Source organism: Catharus ustulatus, chromosome 1 (assembly GCF_009819885.2).
Source record: "Catharus ustulatus isolate bCatUst1 chromosome 1, bCatUst1.pri.v2, whole genome shotgun sequence".
Lineage (NCBI taxonomy): Eukaryota > Metazoa > Chordata > Aves > Passeriformes > Turdidae > Catharus > Catharus ustulatus.
In genome coordinates, this window is record NC_046221.1 from 143102775 (window position 1) to 143121239 (window position 18465).

An 18465-nucleotide genomic window follows, 5' to 3' on the forward strand; every position below is an offset into this window, starting at 1 on the left:
CATGTTTTCACTATATTTAGTCAGTTCCTTAAAAATGACCCATGTGCACCCAAAGGTTAATAATCTGTGTGTTAAAAAATCATGATAAATCATGATACTACAGTTATACTGAGAAAAAAGTAATTGTGTGAAATTATTCAAAATCTAAGACAAAAATATATGCTAAAAGTATTTATGATGAGTGGAATATATAATTCCCTTGGTTACATGGAATTACTGTCTCAAAATGAAAACTAAGTTGATTTTTCTACTACATTTTTTTCTAAAGTAATAGATAATTTTATAAAATCTAAGGTTATACTTGAGATAATTACTTCTCATTTTTACTATAGATTTAATGTTTCAATGTTTTTATTCTCTTCCATTTTCCATTACTACATTTCTACATATTTAGGGTTTTACTAAATGGCTGAGACCACTCAATCATCAAGTGGCTGAGATCAGGGTTGATAGTTTTATACAGAGAAATGGACTTATCTGTGTTACTGTCCTGAAGACTAACATTGCTAAGGAAACAAAACTGATTGCTTAATATTTTCTCCCACAGCCTTTCCAGTTCACAGAAATAACATGCTGATCATCTTTCTATATACATGACTGACGCACTGTGTGGGTCTCTTGTGACTCAGTCCATGCTGGAGACAACTGTGTTTTCTTCTGTCTGTAATTCTAGCATCTAGTGAGGAAAAATTTACCCCGATACATTGCTTCATACAGCTCAGAAGTATTCTGCATGATGGGAAGGGGTGGTACCTGAGGAATGAAATAGCAATCTGTGGGTTCCCTTTGTCTCTGGTCTGCAATCAGGCGTCTTGGCAGAGGATCTTCAGACACAGAGAGTGAATTTTTAACTTAACAGGAGCTGCAGCGTGGTCAGCAGGGCCATCTTAAACTGCATCAGAACAAGGTAGTAAAACAGATTAGGGCTTCTGAACTTCATGCTGAAGATAAATCAGTAGAAGGGTTTGTGAAAACAAATAAATCATGATTGCTTTAGGTGGGCCATGATTTCTGGAAAGGGAGGCTGAACAGGCTCCTTTTGATGAATGCAGCATACACTGTGCTCTAAGGTGGCCAGTAGTGCTCCTGGGGAAAGGACAAGGCAAATTATGATGCAGGCCAGTCAACTGACTTCATGCCACAACTTTATACTGTCACTCACCAGGACACTGGCTTTGAGCAATGCTTCATTCCCCATGCTCTAGGCTGAGCTGAGATCATGTACCTTTAGTTCTTGGATTACTTCAGGACTGATTTTAGTTGTTATTCTGCCAGCAGGAGTGAGACAAATGAGGCAAAAAGATGCCAAATAGCTGAAAGACAAGTTCAGCTGCACTATGAGAAACCTGGGAGCAGAGAAGATACTGTGTTATTAATTTTGTTAATACAAGGACTCATTCAAATTTCCCCTGCAATGAGTACTCTTTCCTTATAATGAATCAAAATCCACCACATTTGATCATCAGAAACCTATTTTTGTGGCAGTGTTTCTAAATAATCTAGAGAACTCAATGTACTTACGAATATTGCTTTTTGTTTTGGTCACAAGTTCTCTGATCCTTTGGGCTTTTATGGTGACACTGTGTGCTAGTGCTGGACATCGTACCTCTCCTTCATGCCTTCACATCTGTCCTGTACTACAGAATGTTTTTCCTGTAGTGAGTGAAATATAAATCATTAATCAGTAGTCCTGGAGGATAAAGCAAGAAATCATAGAATAATTTAGATTGGAAAAGATCCTTAAGATGCCCAAGTCCAGCCATTAACCTAACACTGCCAAGTCCACCACTGAATATCACCCTTAAGTACATATCTACATGTCTGTTAAATACCTCCAGGGACACTGACTCCACCACTTCCCTGAGCAGCCTGTTCCAAAGCAACATGATGTGGAATTCAGGCTGGAAAGAAAGAATAGTCTTTGATACTTCTTTTTAAAGCAAATTATGTTCTTATGCTGACTGATACAAGATCTTGGCTTGACTGATAGATCACATCCTTTTATGTTGTCTTCTTTAATATTCTGGATGAAATTAACTTCTAGGTCAGACATTCTAATGATTTATATCTCTGCAAATTATGTTAGAATTAATTGTAACATCATTTACCTAGTAAATTAATGTTTTCTATAAGTTCCTGTGATTGGGTGGTCTCTGGTCTAAGGGAGGGGATCTGGGTGGATGAAAGGCACATCTGTGAAAGAGCAAAGGGCATCTCCTGTGGGATCAGCTCCAACTGGCAGAGACCAGGAGGACACTGGGGGATGGGAAAAGCAGAGCAGACCCAAAACACAAACTTGGGACTTTTGGCAGCTTCTGCTCCTCTGACTACCCCAACAATTTTCCACTGTTTTTGAAGATCACTTCCTTAAGGACCAATTCATCTCCCTTTACCCCTTTTTTTTTACCATCAACCCCTTCAGACATCTCAGATTATGCACTTCTCTAGGTCTAGTAGGAGCTGAGTAATTTACAAACCCGAAGAGACTGCTTCTATACCTGTACCTGAATTTCGATGATAAACCAGTAGAACCTGATGTCTAAGTGCCCAAATCACTCTGCAAAAGTAGTGTTATTTGATTCACTTCAAACCATTTGAAATATATACATTTATTTCAAGAATTATACATCAGGACTTCGTTATTAACACATTTATTATCTCATTTTGCAGATCCTGGCCAAAAAATAACAACTTTAAGAGTCAAGAACTTGTCAAGAAGCAGTTTTATTGACCATGCCTGCAAAAGTAGTGAGAGCATTAAACACAATATTTTACTGGGAAAGGCTGGAAATGCAAAGTATTTTTGGCCTGATACAGTAAATAATTTTCTTTTTTGGGATGGCAAATAAAGACATCTCTATCAAAATAGATCATCCCTCAGGCTAGTATATTCTGCTTTTCTACAAAAAACCATGCCCTTCTTCCTCAGGATACATTGGGGTGTATATGAAAGGCAAACACAGATGAATCAGATTAACAGTATTGGAGCATGTCAGCCTGAGATCCTGTAAGGATCAGTGCTTGCCAAGAGCCGGCCACAGGCAGAGTGAGAACATAAGGCTCACATTACCCCACCCTGCCCTGGGCAGATACAAATCTCGGATGTGTCAAGTGTGTGCTCAGTGCTGGTTAATCACAGGGAGAGCAGCTGCTTCCTCACTCTCATGACTGACACCAGCACGGCACCAGCCAGGAAAAAAAAAAATCTGCTCAGAATGGTATTTCATGTACTAATTTTGAAATAATTTCTGGGGCTATCCTCCGTTTAAATATTTCCATGGCTTCCTGCAAACCTCCTTTCTTATCCATCAGCTGAGACTGACTTTTCTTTCAAGGTTATGCCAATGTTTATTGATTAAACAGCTGCATAGGAACACCTGTTTTCAAGTCTCTCACCTATTTGTCTGCAACTATTTTTTTGATATTTGATATACCTGAACAACCAAAGAAGCATCAGAACATAAATTCAGGTAATACCTCATGTGAATATTTTCTTGAGCCATCCACATGGTATGACACACATGCTCAAGTACATTATATATATATAATGTATCAATACATATAGCAGGGAGAAGAAAATTCAGGATATCCTGCATAAACCACTAGTGACATTTTCAGTGTTCCTGCTGGTACTCTGTAGCTATTAACAGGTAAGGAGACAGGCTCTTGAACATGCAGTTATTTGTAGAGCTATGAAAATACACCCATCAAATATTTAACAGATTTAGATTTTTTAACTTTTTAAATTTTTTTTTCTTTTATAGTTAAAACCAAATATCAGACCCAGCTTTCTGGTAGCCCCCTTTAGGTAGGGTAGATTGCTAGATGGTCTCCCTGTATATTCTGGGTACTAGAATATATTTTAAAACCCTCACAAATTAGGTTTTCATATTTCAGTAATCATTTTAATATCCACAGCTATATTCCAAGACATACAAAATACAAGTCTAATATGAAAGAATTTCATTTAAGCTTGAAAAGCCATCTCTCATCATTAAAAAAGCTAAATTAGAAAACAAGAAAGTTAAAGATTTAATATTCTGCAACTATTTTGGGTTTGCAATGTGTGAAACAGACTTGGCATATACAGGACACAACTTAGAGCTATGGATAAATAATAGTTGCTAGTCTCAATTGTAAGTGAAATAAAAATGCAAGTATATTTTATTTTTTGCCATGGAAACAATAATCACTTATTTATGTCTTTCTATTTCAAATTACTCCTTCGTGTACTAACCAGGGATATTGATCTCTCCTAGTAGTTCAGAAAGTACAGGATTTTCTTTCCACAATATCTGTTTTCAAAGCTTACCTAAACCTAGAAGCAAAACTGGTGTTAGAGAGCTGGATTTTGTAGCTGGATTTTCTAATGAAGGCTGTTGTCCAGCTAATGAAGCCATTGACACTTGTCAGCCACAGGGCAAGATTGGCAGCTTTGCAGTGCTCCAGGGGGAGTGTTCAATGCAGAAAGCATGCACTCTGAATATAAATCCTTCATACTTTGTAACACTGCTCTGAAACCAAAGTTACTGAATATGCCCTGGTATGACACAGAAGAAATATGGAGACCAACACCCCAATTGCCCAATTTTTCTGTAAGTCCTCCAGAACAAGTTCCCATGCCTGTTGGTATCTAGAGACATCAGAGTAACTTGTATTTGCTTTTGGGTCTTGATCTCTCTGCTCCCTCTCTGCTCTATAGAAAGGAATTTAACTTCTTTCACCTTGTGGGATGTACTTGAGTGATCTTGTGGACAGGATCCTCCAGAAGCTCTGAAGAGACTCAGTCTGGTGGGTCCATGGGACCAACACCAGGGAAGCAGGGCAGGGCAGTACTTCAGTTTTCATGAAGTGATGGCATTTTCATCAACACAAAGCTTGACTACTCCTTTGCAGACACTAGTGCTCTGAACCATCATGAGTAAGAGTCCAGTGGAAAAATAGTTTGGTGACAGCTTCAAAGTCCCAACTTGTCAGCTCTTAAACTTAAAAAATTGCAGTCTGGTGATTTATAGTGAGCATAATGAGAGCATAAAAATGTTTTCAAAAACATTCCTCTTTTGAAGCAAACAAATCTCAGACCTTTGGTCAGCAAAGCTCTTTCCTTACTGACCCAAGTGCAACATTACAGTCTTTATGAAACAAGAATACATGTTCAGTAACTGAACAGTCCTCAGTGTGATCTCTGTCATTACAGATGAAAGACCAAATCTCGGATTATACTCTGTTCTATTTATAGACTTTAGGCCTAAAACAAGCAATTAAAAAGTAATTTTAAATTCAAATAAATCTGGGAAAAAAAAGAAAAAAAGCTACAGTCACTTTCTAGATGTACTTGACAAAAGCCACTTTATCTACTATGTGTGGTAAGATGAGATGTTATTAAATATTTATTGGGAAGAAACACCCATTATTCTTATGAAAAGGACAGTATTTCCTGTCCTTTACAGTTATGTAGTAATTGCTAGAATGAAGTATAATTTCTGGTTACTAAAAGATCCCTACTAGTTCTATACATTAATATTAAGGTGAATGACATATTCACTAACAGTGCAAACAACAATCCAAAAGTGGTATGCAAAACCTCTCCCCCAGGAGTATCAGTTTCCTTTTTGGATCATATCCAAAGCTCTCAAAATTCTTTGAAATTCTTCCTATTGGTTTCAGTAGGGTCAGGCCCCTATAACATTATATCACTCTACATGTTGTTGAACCTGAGGGTCAACAATCTGGTAGTTCAGTATTTGCCTTGAAGAGATGTTTCCACAATATTTTTATATTTTTCTACCACCACTTTATTTAAAAGCACCACTTTTTTGTTTCTCCCTTTCCTTCTTTTGCCATAGTTGCAGAAAACTGATGTAGGCAGTTTTTAATTAGGAAAGGCTCTGCTTGGCAGAGTACCACACCTTCATTTCTGCATAATTTGTCACAGGTTCAACCTGTACCCAAATTAGTAGCTGTAATAATGTAACTAAGAAAAACAAAACCCTGTTCAGATTACTTAAAGCACACTCAAACCCATGCATCAATTAAAACTAATCAATTGCAAAAGCAAGATTTGATATTCAACTTTCACAATCTCCTGACATATTCATTTAATGTTTCAAACTTAACAAATTACTACGTTTCATTTATCTGCTTCCTCTTCTTGAAAGCTCATTGCAAGTTACATTGTCGTTCTTGGATTCTGTTTTTCAAAGCATATTCATCTGGATATGAATGCAAAGAAATACATTTCATAAAAATAATAAAAATTAACAATTTTTCTTGGGGAGAGATATGCTTGTCAGAACAATAAACAATTAGTTGCCCATATATGCAGAAATGTTCTATTTTTGTTAGTAAATTCATGTCCATGTGCAAATGCAAATATGGTCAATTAAATTCTAGCAAGTCACAGATTTTATTTCAGGGTGGAGCTGGGGCTGACAGTGAGAAGATCTGTCGAGAAGTTCTGTCAACAGCTGCTTGTGGTATCCTGGTCTTCTGGAGAAAAAGCAGGGAGATTTTATCTCCATGCCAAAATCTTCCACCATATAAATCCAGATTAGTGCATACACTGCAAACGAGGGGAAAGGTTGGACTACACAGAGCTATGGTTGTTGCTTCACCCTTGAGGCAGTGTGTCTAGCAGGGGAATAAAGTGTAGCTGGTTCAATCCTTTATATATTTTCAGAATTATTGTACAGTAATTTCATGAATACAAGCCGCACCAATTTGACTAAGATTTTGCTCCTAAACCGGAAATGCGGCTAATAATCAGGAGTGGCTAATATGTGAATAATTTTCTGACATTTACAACCTCAGAAATGCCAGCCAGAGTGCCGAGCCGAGCTGCTGCAAAGTCGGCATTTTGCGATTGTTATAAATCGCTACTCTGTTGCACCGCGGGTGGAGCCTGGCTGCCTGCAGGCAGCACAGGGGGCGGGGAGAGAGGAGGGAGAGGTCTTCCCTTCCCTTCTCTGCCACGGCCCGGGGAGGAGACGGGGGGGGCCCCGCGCCACCATTGCCGCGGCTCTGGGAGGTGGCGGGGGACCCGGGCTGCCCCTGCCGTGGCTCTGGGAGGCGGTGGGGCACCTGCGCTGCCATTGCCATGGCCCAGGGAAGAGCGGGGGGACCCGGACCGCCCCTGCCGCGGCTCGGGGAGGCAGCGGGGGGCTCCATCCCCGCCCGTCGCCGCTGCCACGGGAGCGGGGGGGCTCCGTCCCTGCCTGCTACCACAGGGCAGCGCCGGGCCGTGGTGACCGAGCCCAGTGGCAGCAGCGACTGGCCCCCAGTAGCCCCACCGAACAGCAGCGCCGGGCTGGGCTACCTGGCTCCGTCAGCAGCCCCTAGCGGGCCCAACCTGCACAGCCCGAGCCGAGCCAGTAAACCCCCCCGCCGCCGTTCTGTTACTATTTGGCAACTTTGTTGCACGTGGGTCCTCACTGCGAACGACAGAGCGGCTTATACTCGGGTGCGGCTTATTTATGGACAAAAAACGAAATATTTGCCAACACCCAGAGATGCGGCTTATACTCAGTGCGGCTTGTATTCGTGAATTTACTGTAATATTATAACTAGCATAAAAGAGAGTTTTCTTTCTCCTTAGGGTTAAAAATTAACCCTCTAATAAATCATAATAAATGCACACACTCATGAAGAGAAATTTGCTTGTACTATGTTTAACATAGAGAATACTTCATCATCATTTTAAGACTTGCTACTCTATTTTTCTTGTACCCACTTGAAGAACCTCCTTGTGATCTATGAGTAGAAAATTTCATTAACTTATTCAGACTAAAAAAAATAAAGGAGACAAATCTTGAGCTTGATCACTCAGCAGTCATTCAGTTGCTAACAAAAATGAAGCCTTTTGTATGTAGCAGCCCATTACACTAGTCAAATCTCCATTTGGGAAGCCTTTCTAAGAATTAGGTTCATCTCATAAAAGTGACAAGAACTGCAAAAAGTCAGAAATATTTTTGACATATGGTTGGAGGTAGCATTATATTCCTCATGTAACAAACCTTTCAGAATCCTGTTCGACTTTAAATACATGAAAAAGCTGTCTTTGTTGCTGCTTGTGTGAATTCTGGCCACACACTCAAAAATGTCGTGTAGGTTTCATGACTGAACACCAAGGTTATCTGTCTGAATCTCCAAGAATGTATAGCAGTGATTCAGGAACAGCAACATAAGCCCACAGCAAAAGCAATATAATAAAATGTTTTTACTGTTTCTAATAAAACCCCTCAGAATCTAAACTTAATTATGTGTCTAAATATTGGTTTATCCAACTTAAAAAAAATCGTAATCCAAGGACATGGAAATACATAAAGTAACACCAAAAACAATGCAAGAAGAATAATTAATGCTTAATAATATACCTGAGTTTCTTAAATTCTTTTTGAAGTGAAAGAACTGGGAAAGGTTTTGTTTCTACAGCCTTGCTGTAGAATTGTATATGACAATAGCTTGAAAATATCAAGAATATGATAACAATGCTTAATTTTATAAATAGTGTAACTGGAGATAAATATTTAAAGTCATAAGTGTCAGTAGAACACTGGATATAAGTTTTAACACTTCTGGTTTTAATGTTTTTATTTTTCCATTCTACCCTCTAAGAAAACAGTTCTACCACTAAGCAATACCAACAAAACCCACAAATTATATGAAAAAAAGGGGTGTATTTGGATTTGTAATACAAATTTAAAATGCTAAAGAGGAGCATTCAGACTCAAGCATTTCTTTACAATGCAAATCCTCTGCCCCAAAGGCCAGACACAAATGAGCAATCATATTACAGGTAGACCTGCCATGATACAAACATAGACCATGATGTTCTCCAAACATGCATAAAAGGTATTCACATGGTGTGTTTCAATATGAAGTGCTATAAAATAACTTTTGCCTCTTAGCAATATCCCCCTAAGATGCTGAAACCATTTTACCAAATTTTTCTCATCTAGTGAACAGTGGTCACCAAAAGAGATTATGACTCCAAAAAATATCAGTAGACCACATAGGCATCTAATCAGAGCTACTAACTAAGATAAGATTTTTATGTTTAATTGTTCACTGCAACAGGTAATGAATTCTATTAATACAAAAAACTGGCATAGTGGTAAAAAATTATTGAATTTTACCAAAATTATTAAAGAGAGTCTGTGATTAGGAAAACAAAATTTATTAGTATCTCAAAGTCATAATGCTTTATAATATGCAACTTTTCCTTGTACAGTGGTAAGTGAAAGGTAAAAGAGAAGTTTCTAATCTAGTCAATATCAGTGTGCTTACATATAAGTTACTGTTTTTTCTTTTACAGTGGAAGGAGTTTAGTCATAGTGAGTTCCCCAATCCTTTAAGCTACAATTCCACTGGGAGTAGTAAATTCCATATAAATGTGCAAATTTTAGAGGGCATGGAGGAGGATTTTCTTCCAAGATGAAAAAATATGTAAGGCATTTTTATTTCAATTAAGCAATAAGTAACACAGTTGCAATGACAAAATTTATGCTTGCAATACCTGTAAAATAATCATAGCAATTAAAATGTAATAGCCATCATATAGGATCCAATATATATAAAATTATAGTAGTGCATTATTGCAGTCTGGTGTCCACCTGTCCTGAGGACTTATGTAGCAGGAAGATTGCTGGAAGTTCTCTAAAATGTAATAAAACATTATTAGCACAGGGAATTCCGGACAGATGTCAAACTGGTCACAGTTTCTGCAGCTAAAGTGTTTCCTGCAGTAGAGAGCATGAGTGCTGGGGCTAAGGTGAGGTACTTAAACCCAAGATTTAAATCATGCTAAACCATGTTCCTCTGCTGCTGATGTGCTGGGAAGCAGTCACATTTCCCACACGCCAAACTTGCTTCCAACACCTGAACATCAAATATGTGCCAAGGCATTTGTACTCCTGCTGCCCAGGAGTCCCAGTGAGCTGGGATTTTGTACACACAAGCAGGCTACCCAGCTTTCAGTGTGATGCTTTCCAGGTCTTTCTTGCAAAGTGTGGGGGTAGATTGTCCATCATGATTTACAATGGACACCTCAAGAGTCCTGCTGTGTGAAGTTGCTCTCTTAAGATAAGGCAATTGTGGCTTTTCTTTTTAGGTCCCTGGTGGTATTTGCCAGGACCAGAGAGTGCTAACATTTAGCAGTCTCTCAGAAAAGCTCACATTTAGCCAGCAAAGAAAGACCGGAGGCCTTACTTGACGAGTTCCACAAGAATCTTTATTTCATGTGAAGGGTTGTCAAGCAGGGTTCTCCCAGAACAAAGGACAGACATCCATATTTATAGGTTCAGGGAGGATTCAAACTACAACCAATAAAAGTTTATACAAGGAACAGCATCCAGTCTAAGTGAGAAGTTAAGGTAAACTGACCAATTACAGAGGCTAATTTCTAACCAATTATCTTCCAAAGTGTTAGGAGAGTGACCAAATTCTTAAGGAATTTGGCTCAACCTTGGTATCTAGGATACCTTATCTGTTATAGCATGTTCCAGGGGCCAGGGGAAGATGGTTTTGGAGGAATTGTATCATCCACAGGCAATGACTTTAAGTTAGGTAAAAGAATGAAAATGGCTCTTTAAGTTTTTGCTTTCTCTTGGGCATTAGCCACTCTATTCTGCTCAATTTACCTGAGTATCTTGCTCTCAGGGAACTGATTGGTTAATGAAATTGCTGGTAGGATCAGTATAAAGTGATTTCTCTGTCTATAATGACTCATTTTGGTGGAAGTGACAGATCTGGTGTCAGAGCCACCTCATTTGATTTCTGAGGAATTAAAGGGAGCCCAGAGAGGAGAATCTGAATTTAGACTAATCATTACTTCTGAGGTGTACACATTTTTTATAAAGCTAGCTGATTTTTTCATTCCAAATCGTAACATGGTAGGTTTTCACTAAATCTACCAACACAGCACTCTGTTACTTTATACAGCTTAAAAGTCATGCTAAGCTGGGAGCTCATCTTTATACTAGAAGTGGGGATTTTTGTTGGTGGTGGGTTTTTTGCTGGGTTTTTTTTTTGTTGCTGTTGTTTTTGTTTTTTGTTTGTTTGATTTTGTTTTTCTTTTTTGTCGAGTTCTCTGAAAATGCCATTAAACGCAGGAAAATCTCAAGATTTTTCCTGTCTTCTGTACATCTGCTTCATATTCAGTATAATGCTTGGAACAGCACAATCTGCTTGACAAAGGGCTGGGAAGAAATACAGTAATTTCACGAATACAAGCCGCAGCAAGAAGACTAAAATTTTGGTGGAAACCCGGAAATGCGGCCAATATTCCGGTGCGGCTAATCTATGGACAAAAATGTGATATCTGCCCTTACCTAGTATCATGCTGGTCCAGTCCCGAGCCAAAACAGTCTGAAATCCATGGTTTCCCGTTGTTCCGATGATGAACCAATCAGAGAACAGCTTATTGCCTGCCTGTGGATGGCGGCGTTACTGAGGGGCGGGGGTTGTTATCGGGGTGAGTTACCTCGGCAGTTCGATAAAAGTGTGTGATATTTCTCTGTACTTTTTAAAGTGTTTTCAGTCTTGTGCGGCTACGGGGCTGGCTGGGCTCGCAGGGAGAGGGCTGGGGGAGCCTCTCTCCCCGCAGGGAGAGGGATGAAGCGGGCAATCGGCTCGCAGGGAGAGGGCTGGGGGAGCCTCTCTCCCCGCAGGGAGAGGGATGAAGTGGGCGATCGGCTCGCAGGGAGAGGGCTGGGGGAGCCACTCAGCCCGCAGGGAGAGGAGTAGAACGGCCACTCGGCTCGCAGGGAGAGGGCTACAACGGCCGCTCCCCCCGCGGGCCACGAGGGCTACAATGGCCGCTCCCCCCGCGGGGCTGCGAGGGCTACAACGGCCGCTCCCCCCGCGGGCTGCGAGGGCTACAGCGGCCACTCCTGTGCCAGCACGGAGATGTGGCTCCGCTCGGAGCTCAGCTGCCTGCCCGCGCGGCTGAGTGGCTGTTTAAAGGCAACACGGATCCATTGGGAATGCTCGCAAAATGACCACACTATTGTTCCTGTCTTTTTCGGCTTGTAAATAAAGGGTGTGTCTTTTTTCACTCGGAAACAATGTTTCCGAGGTCGGCAGTAAGCCAGTAAGCCCCGGCGATCCCGCGATTGTGTTACTAAATGACGATTTTGTGAAAGTTCGCTGCGAACTAAAGTGCGGCTAATATTCCGGGTGCGGCTTATTTATTGACAAAGACATCAATGTTGCCAACACACCGGATATGCGGCTTATACTCCGTGTGGCTTGTATTCGTGAATTTACTGTAGTCTTACTTCATTAGTGCTTGAATCATCAGTTTGAGCATCAGAATTTCACAGTTGTTTTCCAGTTGAAATGCTGGCTCTTTCTAGATGGTGACCCTGGCAATTCTGCAAGTAAGTATAACCTTAGTATGATGAATTATCCCATGTCCAGAATTTAGCACCATGTTTATGTGTGTGTCCTTTCTTGTTTCTTCCTCTTACCCAGCAAAAGCCTCTGAGGCTCTTCTGTTGAGTAGTCTGTCAAGAAGAAGGGATTTTTTATTTTAGCAGTTGTCAGTTGGTGGGTGGATACTGTGCTCTAATATAAAAATATATTTTGAAAATTCCCAAGAAAATATCAGTTCAGAGTGACAGATATGAAAAAACAAGTTTTAATATTTTTGGATCCCTGAAATTTGATTTTGAGAATTCCCAGATGTTTACATTTAGTACTTTGGGAATGATGCTCATCTTGTATTGGGACCAGGTTTATGTGAGGTAGTTCATGGTCTGCTACAATGTGACAGCCCGAACACTGATGAGGTCCAAAAAAAATTAAAAAATACAAGACAGAAAATAATTAGAAAAGGAAAAAATTAAGAGATGACATGAGCTTTTCAGAGCAAGATGGAAACTCAGTGGTGGTGTCAGAACAAGAATCAAAATATCATTTGCCGGTCCCAACAAATGCTTGTCCAGGTTATAATCCAACTGACTCACTGCCAAGCACATCTTGTATTTAGCCTGTCCAACTGAAATGCCCATATACAAGTCTAAATATTCTCACTTTTCTTTTAATTCTCCAAGGAATAAAGGCCTAAAAAGAATTGGGGTTTTAAAGTATCATGTGGTAAAAGAAGTAAGAAGAAATATTTTTGGTACCCCCATACCTCCCTGTTGGTTACACATGGGATTTATTTCACTTTTCTTAAACATTTCAACTCTTTCTGAGTATGCTGAGATAGAGTTATTCCATGATGATCAAACTAAGCAAATGACCCAAGGCATTTTTGTAAAGATGAGACAAAACTGTGACTGAATTGGGAAAGTCGTGGAAAAAAGACACTAAAGTTATAAATCTATTTTAAAGTAATATGTATTGAAATCTTTATAACTAAGACCAGAGTTGAAGAAACCTACACAAATATAATTTTGTGCTGCAGCAGGCATTCATAGGTGCTTTTCTGAGAAACCAGAAAGAGTGTGTCAGTCTAAGATTTACATTGTTGAAGTCCATAAATTACACTATTCAAACAAGCTTTTTTAATGTACTCTTTTCTAGTCTACTTCTGTTGCTGGACACACTGACTGTTTTTCTAGTGAAACTTAGTCACATAGTACAAATATTAGTAAGCAGAATGTGAAATATAATGAAAATATGATTCAGTTATGCTTGGCTCCAGTAGACTAAAGAATATCAAACATTATCAACAGAGATTTTCCTTTTATGAGGGAATGTGATACAGTGGTAAAAGAAGGCAAGGCAGGAAGAGTTTGAAGTTATGCTAAATTGGCTACAGCAGTTTAATTAGGGATTTGGACATAAAATGTTTTCTATTAAGTACTTGTTTATTTTTAGCAGTTCTGTAGCCTTTACATTAATGTGATACACAGATGTTTTACAAGTATGAGTTATTTACTAAAGCATGTTTACTATTGAAAGACAGTAGATTTACTGCCAAATAATGCTCCCTAGCTGTTTTAAATGTCAATAAGTAACAGACATGCTTTTACTGAAGTTTATCACTTCTGTTTCGGCTGCTGAAAATTTCATAAGGTGACGAGAAGTCTTCAAGAGCCCTCAACTCATAGGAACAAGAGTCCAGATGTTCGTTCTTTCATTCAGTTTAACTTCATTTTTATGCAGAGCTCGCATCAAGAGTGATTTTGAGTGTCCTGCTTTGGACACTTGAAGACTTCCTAAGATTAGGCAGCAGTGCCACCCTCAGCTGTCCTAACTGGTCCTGTGCTGAAGATCATGATGGAGACTGGTATGTCTCAAAGCTCAGTTTGCTCTCTCCTCAGCCATCACAGCTCACAGTTACATCAAACCACAAAAGGCAGCTTCAGGAAAGGTGCTAATAGAGTCTCAGAGTTGTGTTGAATATCTTCTATTCTACAGGCCATGATACAGTGTCAGTAATCTGCAGCAGAAGATGAAGGCATAGAGCATTAGCCTGCCACCTTTACAGCCATGCTCATCTGTTTAAACCCTTGTTAATCATGTGTGAAATGCATACATTTCACTCTTGGTAGTGCAGTTTCAATGCAGTGTTACTATGCAAAAATTAATAGTATTGAATTCTGCCTTTTCTGATGATGGTCATTTTACTCAGATCTTCAGGCTTACGAAGTTCCTGCGGCACAAAATATTGGAGGCTGGAAGAGTATTTTGGAATTACTAAATCATTGACTGAATAGATCCTATATGTTTGCTCTGTTCTGAAATTTCTCACCAGACATCTGGTTTTGGCCTAAGTGAAGGAGAAAGGGTTTGTGGATGTGAAGTCAATGGGCTGTCTGGTCTTGGCACATAAACCTCTCCTTTCCTTGACTGAGAAAAAACACAGTGACAGCAGAGAGATCAAGCAGTGCTTGGCAAGCAAGAATCATGAAAAATAATGAAAAAGGAAGACAAAAAAGGCCATAGAAAACAAAGAGAACCAAAACCACAGAACCTACCACACAGTAGGAAAGTATTTCTTAGTCACACATCATAACCACACAGGAGATCTACACATACAAATGTTAATACCCAAAAGAATGAAGAAAACCAAAAATTGGATGGAATTTGACCTTCATGTCAGTCTATAATCAGTCATTCTTGGAGCCAGGATGGGAGTCTGTATGATCTTCTGAGAGACTTTCATGGTACTCTCCATTCTGCTACAGAATATTGACTTTCCTTTTGATAAATAATGACAACAACACTAACAGTACTGTGAATTGGAAAAGTTGACTAGAGAAGCAAGAGACTAATCAGCCATTTCAGGATAGGCTTTTGTGAGAAGTAGAAAATAAATAGAGACCAAGCAAATGATTTTTGTACTGTCACAGCTATAATGATGAAAACACCACACTACAAAACACCGCACACAAAACACATTTTTTGACCAGTAATGTCTCATTTCATGCTTGCTGCAAGGATAAATATGTACTCCCTACTAAGTTCCTAAAGGACACCCATTACCATAATATTATTTCACCTGCATCAAGCACAGTCAAAGATTATATCCCACTATATTGGTATTGAAGATCTTTACCAAGGACCCAGCCTGTGAATTGTGGAATGTGGATGAACTGCTGGAGCCAGTGTGATCTTTCCATGTCAGCCACGTAGAATCACATCAATCACAACACAGCTGGGCAGAAGTAGGAAGCATGCCATGGCCACACCCATCCTGAGTGTGATCTGTAAAATGTGGAGGGATGGAGGTTATATACCCTGTCTTCAAGAGAGACCTAGGTAATTATCTGCTGAAGTTACTTCAGTCAAATTTCAGCAATTGCAAGAAAATATGTCCAATTGTTTTAGAGAAGTGTGCAAAGTCTCATGAATATTATTTCATCACTGATGGAAATAAAGAATTAATGCTATAATGAGGGAAATTAGACAAGCCAATAATGGCAGTTTAAGAAGTCATACTCTGATCTTACATAAATGCTGGCCTAGACTAATTTCACAATTATAAACCGCACCTGATTATAAGCCACACATTACTATACAGAGTGTGATAAAAGGTATCTATTCTATCACCATCTGTTGAGAGTGGGGCAGTGATCCTTATCTCCACAGGAGATAATCTGCTAATGGGCCATCCATTGAAACCAGGCGGGGCATTGTTCTTTATCTTTTCACAACCCATCCTTCCTCCATGAGTCATTTTCTGCTAATGGCCCATTGAGTCCCACTGTGTGACTGATAAAATTACTGCATCCCATTGGAAGTTGCTCCAGCCAGGAGGAAGTGCCCAACATTTCTTACCAAGATAAAAACAGAGGTTTTGGGACACTAAGGCAGCCCTTTCTCCACTGGACTCCAGAGGAAAACCGGATTTCTCCACATCACCACTGGACCTCTGGAGGGAAACTGCACCTTGTACAGGAGCACTGCTCCAACTGAATCACATCTGTCACTGCAGGAGGATGCAGCCACCATTTAATGGGACTGCTACCAACACCCTACCTGATGGGGTGTCAGGTTGTACTGTGACTTTGTCAGGGTTTGGAGTTGGTTTCTTTGTAGTACTGTATTTCTGTTTAAATTTCCCTAGTAAAGAACTGTTATTCCTAATTCCTACATCTTTGCCTGAAAGCCCCTTGATTTCAAAATTATAATGATTTGGACAGAGGGGTTTTACATTTTCCATTTCAAAGAGAAGCTCCTGCCTTTCTCAGCAGACACTTGTCCTCCAAACTAAAACAGCAACTTTTCATTCTTTGTCCATATATAAGCCGTACCTGATTATAAGCCGCACTTCAGGTTCCAACCAAAATTTTAGTCAAAATGGTGCGGCTTATAATCGTGAAATTATTGTACCATTGATTTGTCCATTTTATAATGTAATTAACAGAGGTTTTTTAGCAAGTAGTTTAGTTCTTTCAAATGGAATCACAATTCACTGTATTTGCCAGTTGCGTGTTTTGCATAGTCCTATGACAAAAAAGGTAACCTTAGATGTTTTATACTTACCTCTTTACTCTAGGTTGAAGACATAAACTGTCAGATTTCACAAGCAGTAGCCGCTTTTTCCACAGCAACCAGGCAATGGCTACTTCAACTGTATTTCCAAATTAAGGAATAAATCTCCTTCCATCCCTCCATACCTGATTCTTGTTTAGGATAACTATTTCCCCAATATGTTTACCAACCTGAGGCGTTGCAAATGCACAAATAAGTTTCTTTTTTCAACCCCTCCTTCCTTCATCCCTTTTTTGAGTGAAGCTATACCTCAAGAAGGAAGTTCAAGGCTTTACATTCTTTCCACATATATGCACCAATAACTGTAGCTCACTCACAGAACAAATCAGCAATTTCTTAATAATTTTTTCTCTCCTAATGGGCATTTCCAAATGCTTTTCTTTCAACAGAACTATGTTCTGCATCAGGAAGTCCAGGCATTCACTTTAATTCCCCACTTCTGCAGCGGCATGGCACTTAATTGTCATAGCATGGCTGACATAATTTAAGTCTTGCCATCCTGTGACTTTAAAATGCCCAGACTTGGAACAGAAACAAAAGACTCTGACTTATTTTACAGAAATTACAGGAGTGTAAAAGGCATTTAAAAATAATGTAGCAAACACTGAGGGAGAGTTTTAAAGATTGAGGGGGGCGACTGACGAATTTGATGTTTTGTCTCTCTTTGCAGTGATGGTGGAAAAAAGTCTGAAAATAAATTGCAGTGTAACCTTGTGTAAGTATTTTTATACATTTTATGTATTATTTATATGAGATATAGAAATGAAATTAGAAATTAATGTTTTCCATTAGACCTCACTTTATTCTGACTGTAAAAATGGTCACCAATGTTTGATTCTACTGATTCCTTTGTGTAGGAAACAAAAAGATCAAACTAAATTGCGAGGCACTGCATACAAATCTACTCTGTTACTGAGGTTGTTCCAAAAAAGAGAGAAAGCATGTGATTTAATGGATCATATTGTGAAAAGCAGTCCACTTAAATGGAACTAATTCCCAAATCTCAAACCAAAACTGAATTATTGCACTATAATGTTTATTGTATTCAATTTTATGGATAACTTTGCCAGATATACATTGTAAAAAGCTATTGTATATGATAGCATAACATAAATCAGTCAAATATAATTTGGACAAGGAAAACCAGAAGGATGTGTGATGTCTGCACTGAATTTGTGTATCTCATGCACAAGGAGTTTTCTGATTTTGATTTTCATGAAAATGAAATCTGATTCTAAACATATAAAAGTAGCCAAGTTAAAAATGTGTTATCTTGGCCGTACTGTACATACAGCTTTGGGATGTAAACTTTAGCCTTTTAAATGCTCAGTTTGGATCAGAACATGTGGCTTCCTAAATAAAATCATGGCATTTCTTCTCCTCATTTTTACTCACCCCATTTCATGACAGTTAAAAAATACTGTCAGCCGAGAAAATTTTATTTGTGTCTCTTTTTCCGTTTTTTAAAAAAAATATTATTCAGAAATGCTATTCTGGTACATTATTTGTAAGACAAAT